Genomic DNA, 12,565 nt, shown 5'->3' on the forward strand with positions numbered 1-12,565 from the left:
TTATAAATTATTATTAATCTAGTTTTGTTCCAGAAATGCCTCCTCATTACTGTGAACTTTTGAATGGGGAATAAGTGGACACAGGGCATCCTTCACAGAAGTAAAACACCTGACTGTGGTTTAATAAAACACTACCACAAATAGTTAAAACAGACTTCTCTAGTGTTGTTAACAGGGAGAGTTGAACCTGTTGCACACCCAGAAAGTCATTTTCATTACCCATCTTTAGTGAGAGTCTGTCACATTTGTCACAAGGGGATTCAAGCTAGCCATCCTAGGAGCAAGTGTGGAGGGCCGCTACAGCAGAGGGTAGCTCAGATTTTCCTCTGTCTGCAACTGGTGTTTCTACCTGGTTCTCCATGTTGGGTGAATCCAGTGTTGCAGAATGCACTCACACACACACACCCCCAATTCCATGGACACATTGGTTCCCTCTGTGTCCATGGCTCACCAGTTGAGAGTCCGGCTGCATTTCCTTGGAAGACGATGCAGCTGCACCCACCATTTCCCCAACATATTTGTATCTTCTGATTGTACACATATACACCCAACTCCAAGACTGAGCCTACAGTGGCTATAGCTTTGACTGGGAACTAGGAGAAAAGAGGGAAACAGCAGTTTGAGTCTAAAAGGAGAGCAAAAAAGAACAAGCAAAATGGTTGCAGAGATGATAAAGGATGGCAAAGTGACACAGGGTTAGCAAAGATGACAAGGAAGACAATTGGGTGGGGAAATCATATTAAAAGTTGCCAGGTCTTGCACACATGGAAGAAATGGAAGTCTATTTTCTGCCTTTTCAGGGGTGTTATTTGCCAGACACAATTTTTTAAATCACCACTGGCATCTGTGCAGTTGAATTTATGAATCCCTGAGCCATTGACCGTTTGGGGCAGAAATTGTTCTCTTGCATTTTTAAAAAACTTCAGAACATTTATATTTTCTCCAACTGACATCTGCATTTAATGGAGATTTGCGCAATTGAACAGCTTACCAATTGCTTGTCTGACATTCATGAATGAATACAAGAAAACGCCTCTCTCCCTGAAGAAGAAAGTTATGTCAGTCTCTTCTTTCAGCTGTTCCACTGCAATTAGGTTTTAAATGGGAGGAAATTGGTTTGTGTGTTTTCTGTGTGTTAGATTTTGATTGGGGTTTTTTTGTGAAATTTGAATGCAAATACCACTCAATGGAGAGAGAGGAGGGAAATAAGTGTTAACTCATATATGAACTGGTTGAGATTAAAAAGCTTGTATTCCTATTTCATGTTCTAAAACCTAAGCTGCACTTCAGAGGTGCTGTCATCTGAAAATCTTTGGACAGAAAGACAGCACTGGAATTAACTGCGTTTTTAGCACATTCTCTCCATGAACTTTTCCACCTAGCTGGTCATTGGAAGAACTGGTAATTAAAACTTGTAGCTGAATTTGCTCACTTCCTCCTCCTTCCCAATCCATTTTCCACTTAGGTTGTGTCTTTTTAGATGTTAAGACTGACAGGACTTTTTTTGTTAGTGATCCTGAAAGTTGCGTTGAAAGCCTTTTTGGCTGAAGAGTGGAATAACATTCCTTTAAATTAATTAATCTCTGGGCTGATGGAAACTGGATTCCAACAATACCTGGAGGGCCACAAGTTAATTATGCTAAGGAGAAGATTCTATCAGAAAGCCCTTGATGTGTTTGAATGCATCATCAGAGCTTGGATGAGATGATCCTTCCAGGTGAAGGGAGGAGAGGGAACTCTGGGATTAGAAGGGATCCTGAAAGGCAACCAAAGTTTAACAGGTGCCTGCTTGCAATGTGCTCAAAGCAGTCATCATCAGAGGCCTTGCTCCATGACCCACCATCTATGAAATATGGTTGGTTGGAGTATGGCCTTTTTAGTTGCAGCACCCAGACTGTGGAACTTCCATCATAAAGAGGTTCCTAGAGTATTCCTAGAGTGTTGCTGGTGGTCCAAGTAGTCCAATCTCCTGCTCAGAGTAGGAAATTCAACAGATTCGGCTGCCTCCTTCTCTTTTAAGCTTAGGCAATCAGCTAAGAAGATTTTATTCTACCTAGCTTTTAATCTGGCTTTGACTGTCTTGTCTACTTGCAGATAGTGTTTTGGTTGATTATCTTCAGCACAGTTTTACTACAGTATTGTAACTGGATATTATTGTGCTTCTCTTCTTTTATTGTGAGCCAGTTTGCGTGCACACTTCAAGACCACAGTGTGTTACTAGGGCCAAATGATTTTATAAACAAACAAACAAAATGAAATCCCTTTACTTAAAGAACAGAAGTTGGTGCATCTGCGTTGAATTTAAAGAAGCTGAGCATCTGCATCTCTTTGAAGATTAGGGGACAACTAATAGGAATGTGGAGGGGATCACATTCATCATTATGAATCAGTGCAGACATAGGAATTGACCCTTTGAATAACACAAGAAGTTGTGGGTCAGAATAGTTTGCTTTTCAGGAGGGTGTTTAGTGAAGGAAAGATATGTAGAAGTCATTGGGAAGGTTTGGTGAAGGTCAACAGAGCAAAGCAGATGAATTTGCATAAGATGAAGGACTGCAGGATGAGAGCCATTTAGCCTGCAAGGGTGAATGGTTACAAGGTGGCATGTCTGAGGCATTCAGGATGATCAAAGGTTTGCTGCAAAATAGATTGATTCTCTCTCTTTACCTTGTGCCCCAACATTACGAGAAGCAGCAGCCACTTGCTGACTTTAAAGGGCAACAGGTTGTGAACCAATAAGACAAGAAATAATTCTTGGTGCAGCATAGCATTAACCTATAGAATTCATTCTTCAAGAGGTCACTCCAACCCAACACTGCAGCTAGATTTTAAAGAGGGTTGGCTAATTTTATATGTTTGCTAATAACATTTTGGACTATGAAGGCAGTAAGAATAATGAGGGAAATGAATATTTTCAGGTCATAAAAAAATTGCCTTTGAGGTTAAAGAGATTCATTGCCCTACAGACCTCATTTGTGCCTGTGTCCATGTTGTGTCCACTGCTTAGAAAAGTCCCTCTCTGTCAAGTTACCCCATTCAAATCCCTCCTCAAAAACCTAATCTCCCATGGAAACCATTGGGAATCTGGCTGTTGATTTCAGTGGAGTCAGAATCCCACCCTAAGAGGATTAAAGCATTATCCCTTCAGCTCAGAAACAAGTATCAATATTAGTTCGTTTTTGCAAAGCAGCTCAGCTGAGCAAGTCAGGCACAAAACAGTGAGCTATAGGAGCCGTGAAGCTAAGGCTGTTCGAAAGGAGCCAGCCTGTATTTTTAAAGGAATGCTCCACATACAGTCAAGCAAGATTGTCTTTCTTACTTGCACTGTGGTAGCACATTGTGTCAACAGGGTAGAAATCGTGTCTCTTATTGGTTAAGGCTATTCGAAGTCCTTAGTGAGAAAGAGCCCTGCATCTCTTACGGGACAGATTAGGTGGTTGATATTTAAGGGCAGGGATGGCCAACATGACCCATAATGAAGCCACTTAAACTTAGAATATTGGTGTCCTAATGGCACCTTAAAGCACATGTCAGATGCTGGCTCTACCCCACTCTCCTCTGAGAAGGATATTGTTGCTAATCACTTACGAGATGTTTCATTGGAAGTGGACTAAATACATGGACTAAAATATATAAAAAATCAAATCAACATCCACCTTGTTCCGATGGTATATGACCCCCACCTACCCACACCCTGAGTCCTTTACTCTGACCCATCTCTCTTTCAGTTCCAGCTTCCTCAAGCATACACCTTTCCCTTCCTCCTGCATACAAGCCCAACTTAACATTTACTCTTTTGTTAGTTTCCTAAATACTCAAAATCTCCTCTCTCAATTCCCAATGGTGTCACAGCTTTATTGCAAACCATGGTGGCAGTGCTGTCTCAGCTTAATTGGGAATTGACTTTTCTGAGGAACCAGCTTCCCCAACTCTATGCTCCTGCTATATTGTGACTTGAGCTCAGCCTGCAAGGAGAGGAATCCCTCGCACAAGGCACAGATCCAATTTTCAGACTTTCCCTCCTGTGCAGGACTTAGCTGCCACTGTGAAGCCAACAAGCAGCTTCTCTAGACTTGCTTTGGAACTAGTCAGTTTCCGTGCTGGTGCTGCCAGCCTGATCTTGGCAGGCTGGACACTTCACTCCCCATCTTGTGGACGGTATCGCATATCATCCAGCTGGTTGTTTAAGAAGGCAGGGGAGAAAAAAAGGAACTTTTAACTCCACTGTTTACTCTGCTGGCTAAGTAATAAATTAAATAGGATTAAGGAGAGCATTGGTATACACACACTCTCACACACACACCTTAAGCCTACTTGTCTTATATATGTAGCATTTATTTCTGACTGGTGTGAGAACAGAGCCCATCACTCATTTCACATTCTCTATGTCCTGTGAGTTAGCTCAAAGTCTCTTATCTGTCTCCCTCCTGCCAATATTTTCAAAGCACAAACACACACCACCCCACACATTCTCTCCTGCTGCCCCTCCTGCTTTCTCTCTGTCACTCTGACCAAGGAGGAACTGCCGCTGTGACCTTCGTATTGCATTTTGTGTGTGCACCCCTCCCCCCTCAAGAGCAATGGTTGGGAAAGAGCTCCAATTAAAAGGCATGTCTGATGGTGCAATGCCTCCTCCTCAAATGTATCACTCTGGGCAACTGCCCCATGTTGTCTTGCCATAAATACATTTTTGGTCCCACCCTTAGACTGGGTGTTCCTGGTGTCGATGACCTTTTGGGAGGGGAGGGGGGGCTAGAGAAGTATTAACTTTGCAAAGCTAAAAAGTCTCCAGCTTAGATCAGTAACAGCAAACCCTCTTCAATGGGACTGGGGATGCTTTGCAGCATGGTACCACACAGCTGTGCTGAAATGAATAGTAAAAACAGGAAAGGCGTAAGAGCCATTCTGCACATTACATGGCAACAACTTCAGGTTAGCCACTAACTTGTTAACTAGAGGTGCAGCCAATCCCAGATCTCTGAGGAGTCTAACTGCATCATGGTAAATGAGCTTTTGGAAACTAGTTAGCATTCTGCCCCAGAAGTGGTCCCGCCCTTGGGACAGGATTCCAGCCCAAGTGGGAGCATGTAGTAGACTCAAGTGGAATCTACACACATATTAAAAAAACCCCATTCTGTAAATGGGTTTGTTGTTTTTTAAAGTGTTTTTAAAAATACATTGCATTTCCCTAAGGCTCACCATCACCATCTAATGCCACATGGTATATTGCACTTAAAGGTAAAGGTAAAGGGACCCCTGACCATTAGGTCCAGTCGTGGCCGACTCTGGAGTTGCGGAGCTCATCTCGCTTTATTGGCCGAGGGAACTGGCACACAGCTTCCGGGTCATGTGGCCAGCATGACTAAGCCGCTTCTGGCGAACCGAGCAGCACACGGAAATGCCGTTTACCTTCCCGCCAGAGCAATACCTATTTATCTACTTGCACTTTGACATGCTTTTGAACTGCTAGGTTGGTAGGAGCAGGGACCGAGCAACGGGAGCTCACCCTGTCGCAGGGATTCAAACCGCCGACCTTCTGATAGGCAAGTCCTAGGCTCTGTGGTTTAACCCTGTGTCCCTTATATTAGAACACACTTAAAACATTTTATTTGCAGCTGTATAGCTGAGTCCATAGTCTTGGGGCACCAGGTCACATACCACTATTTCAGGATCCAGAAAGCAAAGGCAAGCAAAGGCCAGGCTTCAGCAAGGCAAGGTCAAGCAAAGCAAAAGGCAGGCCCAGATAAGGAAGGCCAAGGAAAGCAAATGTAAAAGACCAAAAGATGAACAAGTATAATGGGCAGCACCCTGGATAGCTCCCAGAAGCACCTAACCTCTAAGGCCGTTTGAATCGTGCTTCAACAACTGTATAAATGCATAAGAATGAAGTTTGTTTTATAGCTGGCATACATGAAATGAAATGAAACTTGACTGTATCCTCACACTTTCTCTTTCTTCAGATGTGAGCTGCTCTCCGGAATTCTAGAGAATATGCTATTGTGGGTGGAATGATATCATGTCCCATTCAACAAAAGTTGCATGGGTCAGGAGACGGAATTATCTTTCTATCTATAAATGCATCTAGATTAGCTGCTGGGTTGTGATGAGGTTCACTAAAATGCATTTAGCCAAGCCTAGATATTAGCTCACCATTCAAATTACTTTATCAGAAATCTATTATACACATTACCATTTTTATTTTCAGAGCAGCTAAGGTGATTTCTTTTTCCCCTCCCAGCCAACACAGTTACAATCTACTTTTATAGAATAAATTGCTATAAATTATGTTAGCAGCAGCATAAACAGAGGTAATAGATCCCTGTCTCTATAGTAGCAGCTGACAGCGTTATGCAAATGCAAGATGTCATGTCTATTTTTGAGTTTATTCTGATGCTGATGAGTCTCCATTAATGTTCGTATCTCATTTTAGTGCCTCTTTTCCATCAGAAGCCTCAAGGGTAGAAAATTTTCATCTAGTCTGATTCCTCTTGATGAACTTGGATACAGCCCTGAAGGCTAGATGATATGACATATTAGGCAGACTTATTTATTATAATAATAAAATTTTATTTAGTTAAAGGAAAACAAAATCTGATGGTACTCAGTGCATTTAGACCAATAATGGCTGAATAATCTAATTTCTTAGTAATGTTCAATGATTAGAAAGCCTAAAACCAGTTATTAGAAGGGGGAACTTGTACAAATCTTGTCAATTTCAACCACCAGAGTGAATAGGTTTTCAGGTACAAAGGTGTGTGAGTTGGAAAAGGCCTAAGTTTTTTAGAAAGTTATATTAAGGGGAGAAAGTCCAGCTACATAGCACTTGAACTGAACACTGCAAAACTTTAGGGACAGTAAAGATGTAGTGTCTTCTCATCTAGTTCCTCTCCTTCCTCTATAACTTTTAACAGAACTCGTTTCACGTCATGTGAGAGACAGGACAGAGGAGGAGTGGTGGAGACCACCTCCCCAGCCTGAACCTTCCAGAGAAGAGGATGACAGTATAGATTTGCAACAGTGGTTTGTGGGAGGTCACAGCACAGAGGCAGATGAAGGGCAAAGTTGGGAAATAATGGGAGACGAGGAAGAGGAGGCAGAGCCGGAGCAGCTGGCTGACACATTAGCATTCCAGACCTGGCTCCCTCTTCCAGAACCCAGTGGGCATTGAAAGTAGGACTTGGAGACAAATGACCCTAAATGGCCACAATAAGGTGGGTGGTGCTGTTGACAATTGAGGAAGTGGAGAGAAGGGGGGGTGACTTACTTGGAGCAACACCATTACTCCAAGAGGCTGCATTTCTAAGCCTCTCTCTGTGAATATGGAATAAAAGACATTGGTAAGAACTTTCCCTGTCTTATCTATTCCTGGCAGCCTACCGCGGGGGGGTCGGATTCCCTGACGCTTGACACCTCCCTCCCTTTTCTTCCAAGCATCAGCAGTCATGTATAGTCGGGATGGGGAACTGAAGAATGCATCAGATAAGATCTTCTAGAAGATCATCCTGATGCTGGGACTATTGAGTAAAAGTTATGAACAAGTTGCATGGGCACCATTTTGGACAGTAGCTGCACATTTATGATAATATGCTTTATAATTCGGCCCAAAGAGTCATCTGTTTATTGATGTTGATGTTGGTTAAACGTTTAGTTGGGGTTGGTGATTATCTTAATTTGGATATTACTGTTTATTATTGTTATTATTGTTGTTATTATTATTGGTTTCCATTGATTTATTGGTTTGTTTGCTGCTTGTATAGGATATTTTTTTTTTAATGTTTGATGCTTTGTTGTGTTTTTATTTATGTTGTAAGTCCCCAGAAATGCTGGGGAAACCTGGCAAGGTGGGCAGGATATAAATTTTATAAATATTATTAAAATTATTATTATTATTTAACAAGAGAGGCCTTCTGGAGCACACTCAGACTGCTCTGGCCAAGTGCTCCCAAATCTTCCTCCAAATGTAGTACTGTTAGTCTACAGCAATGGTAGAAAACTTCTGGTCTATGGGCCAAATATACTGACCTCTCAGTATAGCTGGCCTCTCATAACATAATCATGTTAAGTATAGCCTAGTGAAAAATTGAGTTCCTGGCATACAGGTAGAGCAACATTCTGTGCCCCTTAGTGCTGTTGTTCTAATTTCCCAGTATCTGAAATCTAGTTAAACGAGTAAATTGAGGAAGAAAGACCAATATCACAGTAATATAGTGGGGAAACATATATTTGCTTAAAAAGGAATCTTTACTCAGTAGGGCTGGTTCATGTTTAATGCACACTTTCATGTTTAATGCAGACTTTCAGTGTTTGGAAGGGCGTTCGTGTCTTGCTGTGATTATACGTTAGGCAACTGTGGCAGGGAAGAAAGTGTGTGATCCTAATCAGAATTGCAGTGTAAGAGACAGAGGAGTGGAAACCTTGGTTAACAGCACCACCAATGGGCCATGTGCATAAGCATGATTTTTTTCCCCTTTAAAATATTTGTATGCCACCTTTAAAGTTTAAAAAATGACCCAAGATGCTGTAAAGTTCAAATGCAATACAATACAATAATTAGAAGTCGGGGAAAATAAACCAACCAGCCCAAATAATATTTTTTAAAACTATTTTAAAAAAGCAAGAACACAGTTGAAAAAAACACACATAAGCAAGGATTATCAAAAAAAATCTTGACGTGATAGGGTCTACCAAAGCACAGCTGGTAAAGTATTCCAGAAATGTGGGGCCACTGCAAAAAGGCCCTTTTCGTTGTGCCCCCCCCCAATTGAGATGGAATGTGCATCTATTTTTTGTTTATTGCTGATACTAATTTATTGAAATATTTAAATATTTGCTTTTCACTTTTTTCTCTTTGTAAACCACGTTGAGTTTTTACAATCAAGCAATATATACATTTTATGATATGAGTAAAATAAGAAAATCTAGGCACGATTAAATCTATTCCAACTTGCCCTGAAGGAGCTAATGTGGCACTGATCAAGAACAGAGATAACTAGAAACACTGCATATACATTGCCATAATTAGTACCAGTCGACTTCCAGTGCAAAATGGATTCATCGGTTTTCACAGGGCATTAGATTACCACTTTGTCTATTTCCAAAGGTAGAATTTGATTGTTATATTTCAGAGACAGCACTCTCATATTACTAGGTCCTCCAAATAGGTATGTGCCTACTGTACACATATACACTTCCTGCACACACCTTCTCACTGGGCCTAGAAAATCCCATTTTTTATGTAGACACTGGGAACTATTAGCAGACCACAGTGCAAGGTTAGGCTGCTTTGGCTTGGTGGGTTGCAAGCTTTAAACCTATCCTAAATCTATTCCGAAGCTCACTCAGCCAATACAACTGTGCCTTGTAAGCAAATGCAGTAACAGTCACAGACTGGAGGGGTGAGATTGTACAACACCTCTGTTGTCAGACACTTACTTTGCTGTTACAGAATGTCAGCAGTTCTTCAATCTTCCTGCATCAGAGCAAGAGGTGAAACACCGAGAAAGACTATAGTTCTGCAGCAGAGTGCATGATTTGCCTGCAGAAAAGCCCAAAGTCAATCCCCAGCATCTCCAATATGGGAAATATTCTTGTCTAAAACCAGGGAAACCCACTGCCAGTCAGTGTAGACAATACTGAGCTAGATTGACCAATGGTGCGATGTGTTATAAGGCAGCTCCTTATGCGAGGACCTCTCCACTGGCTCAGCTGGGCCCAATTGCCATTTGGCTGCCCATAATAATAATAATAATAATAATAATAATAATAATAATAATTTATTATTTATACCCCACCCATCTGGCTGGGTTTCCCCAGCCCACCCGTGTGATGCCCAGTCCATGATGATGTATTATGAAAAAGTTGGAACATGAATTTGCTTTTTTCTTTTCCTTCTTGTATCACAGATCTTAGGCTGTAGGCATTATTTTAAAATGGTCTATGGGAAGGGAATATAAGGAAATAAAATATATAGAAAGTGAGAAAGTTTAGTTTCATTGTCTACTAGAAACTGAGCCCAGGGAACATTTGTGAATGATTTCTTTAAAATTAAATTTTTCAGGTAAGAATGAAGAATGCAAATTAAGAAAATATCATGATAGCTATATATTGATAAGACAAGGTAACAGGTGCTGTGCTGCCTTATCTCAAGTAGAGATGTACCGTATTTTTCGCCCCATAGGACGCACTTTTTCCCCTCCAAAAATGAAGGGGAAATCTGGGTGCGTCCTATGGGGCGAATGCAGGCTTTCGCTGAAGCCTGGAGAGCGAGAGGCATCGGTGCGCACCGACCCCTCTCGCTCTCCAGGCTTCAGGAAGCTATCCGCAAGCCTTGCAAGCCCGGTGGGAGTACCCGCGGGCTCACAAGGCTTGAGGGCAGCAGCATGCAGCCCCCGCGAGTGTCCGCAAGCCTTGCGCGCCCGGCAGGAGGTCCCACCGGGTGCGCAAGGCTTGGGGCGGCAGCCTGTCGCCCGAAGCACGGGGAGCCCTCCGGAGGGCTCCCCCTGCTTCGGGCGAGTGTCTGCAAGCCTCGCGCGCCCGGCAGGAGGTCCCGCCGGGTGTGCGAGGCTTGGGGCGGCAGCCTGCCGCCCCGAAGCACGGGGAGCCCTCCGGAGGGCTTCCCCTGCTTCGGGCAGGTGAGCGCAAGGCTTGGGGCGGCAGCCAGGGCTGGGGGGGGAATATTTTTTTTTAATTCATTTTTCCCCAAAAAAATGAGGTGCGTCCTATGGGCCGGTGCGCCTTATAGGACGAAAAATACGGTACATACCCAGAATGGAAGGGGAAATCTGTTTTCCTTTTTTCTGCCTCCTCCTCTTCCTAAGATTTGCTGTTCTTGTGCTCAGTCAGCTGCCCACCTCTCTGACTATTATAGACAAGTTCTATGTGAACAAAGCCTTAAAATTCATTTACAGTTGTCATTGGAATAAAAGCATGACAACAGCTGCTCATCCTACTAATTTTACTAGAGCAGTTTACGGGGGTGTTTGAGCATTGATAATGTGCAAATCTATTAGTCATCATAATCTTTTCTTCAGGTTTCTTCAACCAGAAACAATTACAGAATGGAAAATAAATAAGCAAACTAACAACGACCAAAATAGGCAGTGTGTGGGAGACTTTCTGATTTCTTTATTTGTTTGTTCATGTCCATAGAATAAAAAAGCACTATTATTGTGGAGGAATAAGACAGAAGGAGCAGTGTTATTGAAGGAGCAGATCCAAAAGCCTCTCAAGCTGATTTAATACTTGTGGAAGAGTGTAAAACTGTTTTGCTGCAGCACATAATAAAATATGGCTTTACACAGATGGAAATTGATATACCAGTTTTATAGTGAAGGTGCAAGTTTGGATGCAAGTGTATCATGCTAGCTAGCAGCCCTATTCTATGTATATTTACTCAGAAGTAAATTTGACTGAATTCAATGGAACCTCCCTCGGTAATCATCTACAAATGTTATTGAAACTTAAACTGGACTCTGTTCTGGTTCTCAAACCTATGGTGGCCAAGGGAATTACCTTTCATTAACTGACACTGGAACTTAAAATAGCGGTGCATAAACCAAAAGGGCGAACTATCGCTTGTGGCAGGGATCAGCTGCCCTCAACCAGCTGCATGTGGGAAATGTGCTATTTCCCACATGCAGCTAACTTAGTAGGGCTTGTATGCAGTGCTAAACATAAATTCAGCACCTTAAGCAAGTCCAACTTGTGGCTGGGATCAGATGCATTTAGAAGCCCTGATCAGGAGCTCCTGAACACCAGGCAGAGCTTGTATTTGGTGACAAATTTAAAAGGTGCTGAATTCAACACCTCCTTGCAGAGGATCAACTGGGAGCACACTATAATGCTCAAAATTGTCCTTTTGCAGGTACAGATATACCTGCCATATAATCTATTTAGTGGCAACCATACATACATGGCACTTGATAAAGAACAGGTGAGAATTAAAAAACAATAAACTGTTAGATTTAGAAGGATTTGATAACAGATTTGGATGGCACTCGTATTTATGGTTGGAGAAGAAGAAAAGTCACAAGGGCTTTGAGAATCATATCTTCAGGAGTTCCATAATAGAAATATGGGATAGGTATAAAAATATATTAGAACCCAAAGTTCCACACTGGTTGTCTCCATTAGAGGTTATGAGTGTAAAGAAAATTAATATGAGAGGGAATTGGATTACTTACAGAGATTTAATAATTAAAGAAGGTGGGAAATGGGAAATGAAGCCATATGAACAAGTAAAAGAGCATGTGTTTGATTGGTTGCATTATTTTCAGGTAAATGAAATGTTTAAAAAGGACTTAAAAGAGAGTGGATATACAGAAAAAGAATCGAAATTTCAAACAGAGATAATAAATAATGATTATAAGATAATGTAAAAAATGTATAAAATATTGTTGGAATGTCAAACGATGGATGAGGAGGTAAAGTCGGTTATGATACATTGGGCCAGAGACTTTGGATATAATATACAATTGGCTGACTGGGAAAAAGTATGGAATGAAAATATGAAATTTACTGCATGCACAGCGTTAAAGGAAAATATTATGAAAATGGTATATAGATG

The sequence above is a fragment of the Podarcis bocagei genome, assembly GCF_964188305.1.
Source record: "Podarcis bocagei genome assembly, chromosome: 10".
Taxonomy (NCBI): domain Eukaryota; kingdom Metazoa; phylum Chordata; class Lepidosauria; order Squamata; family Lacertidae; genus Podarcis; species Podarcis bocagei.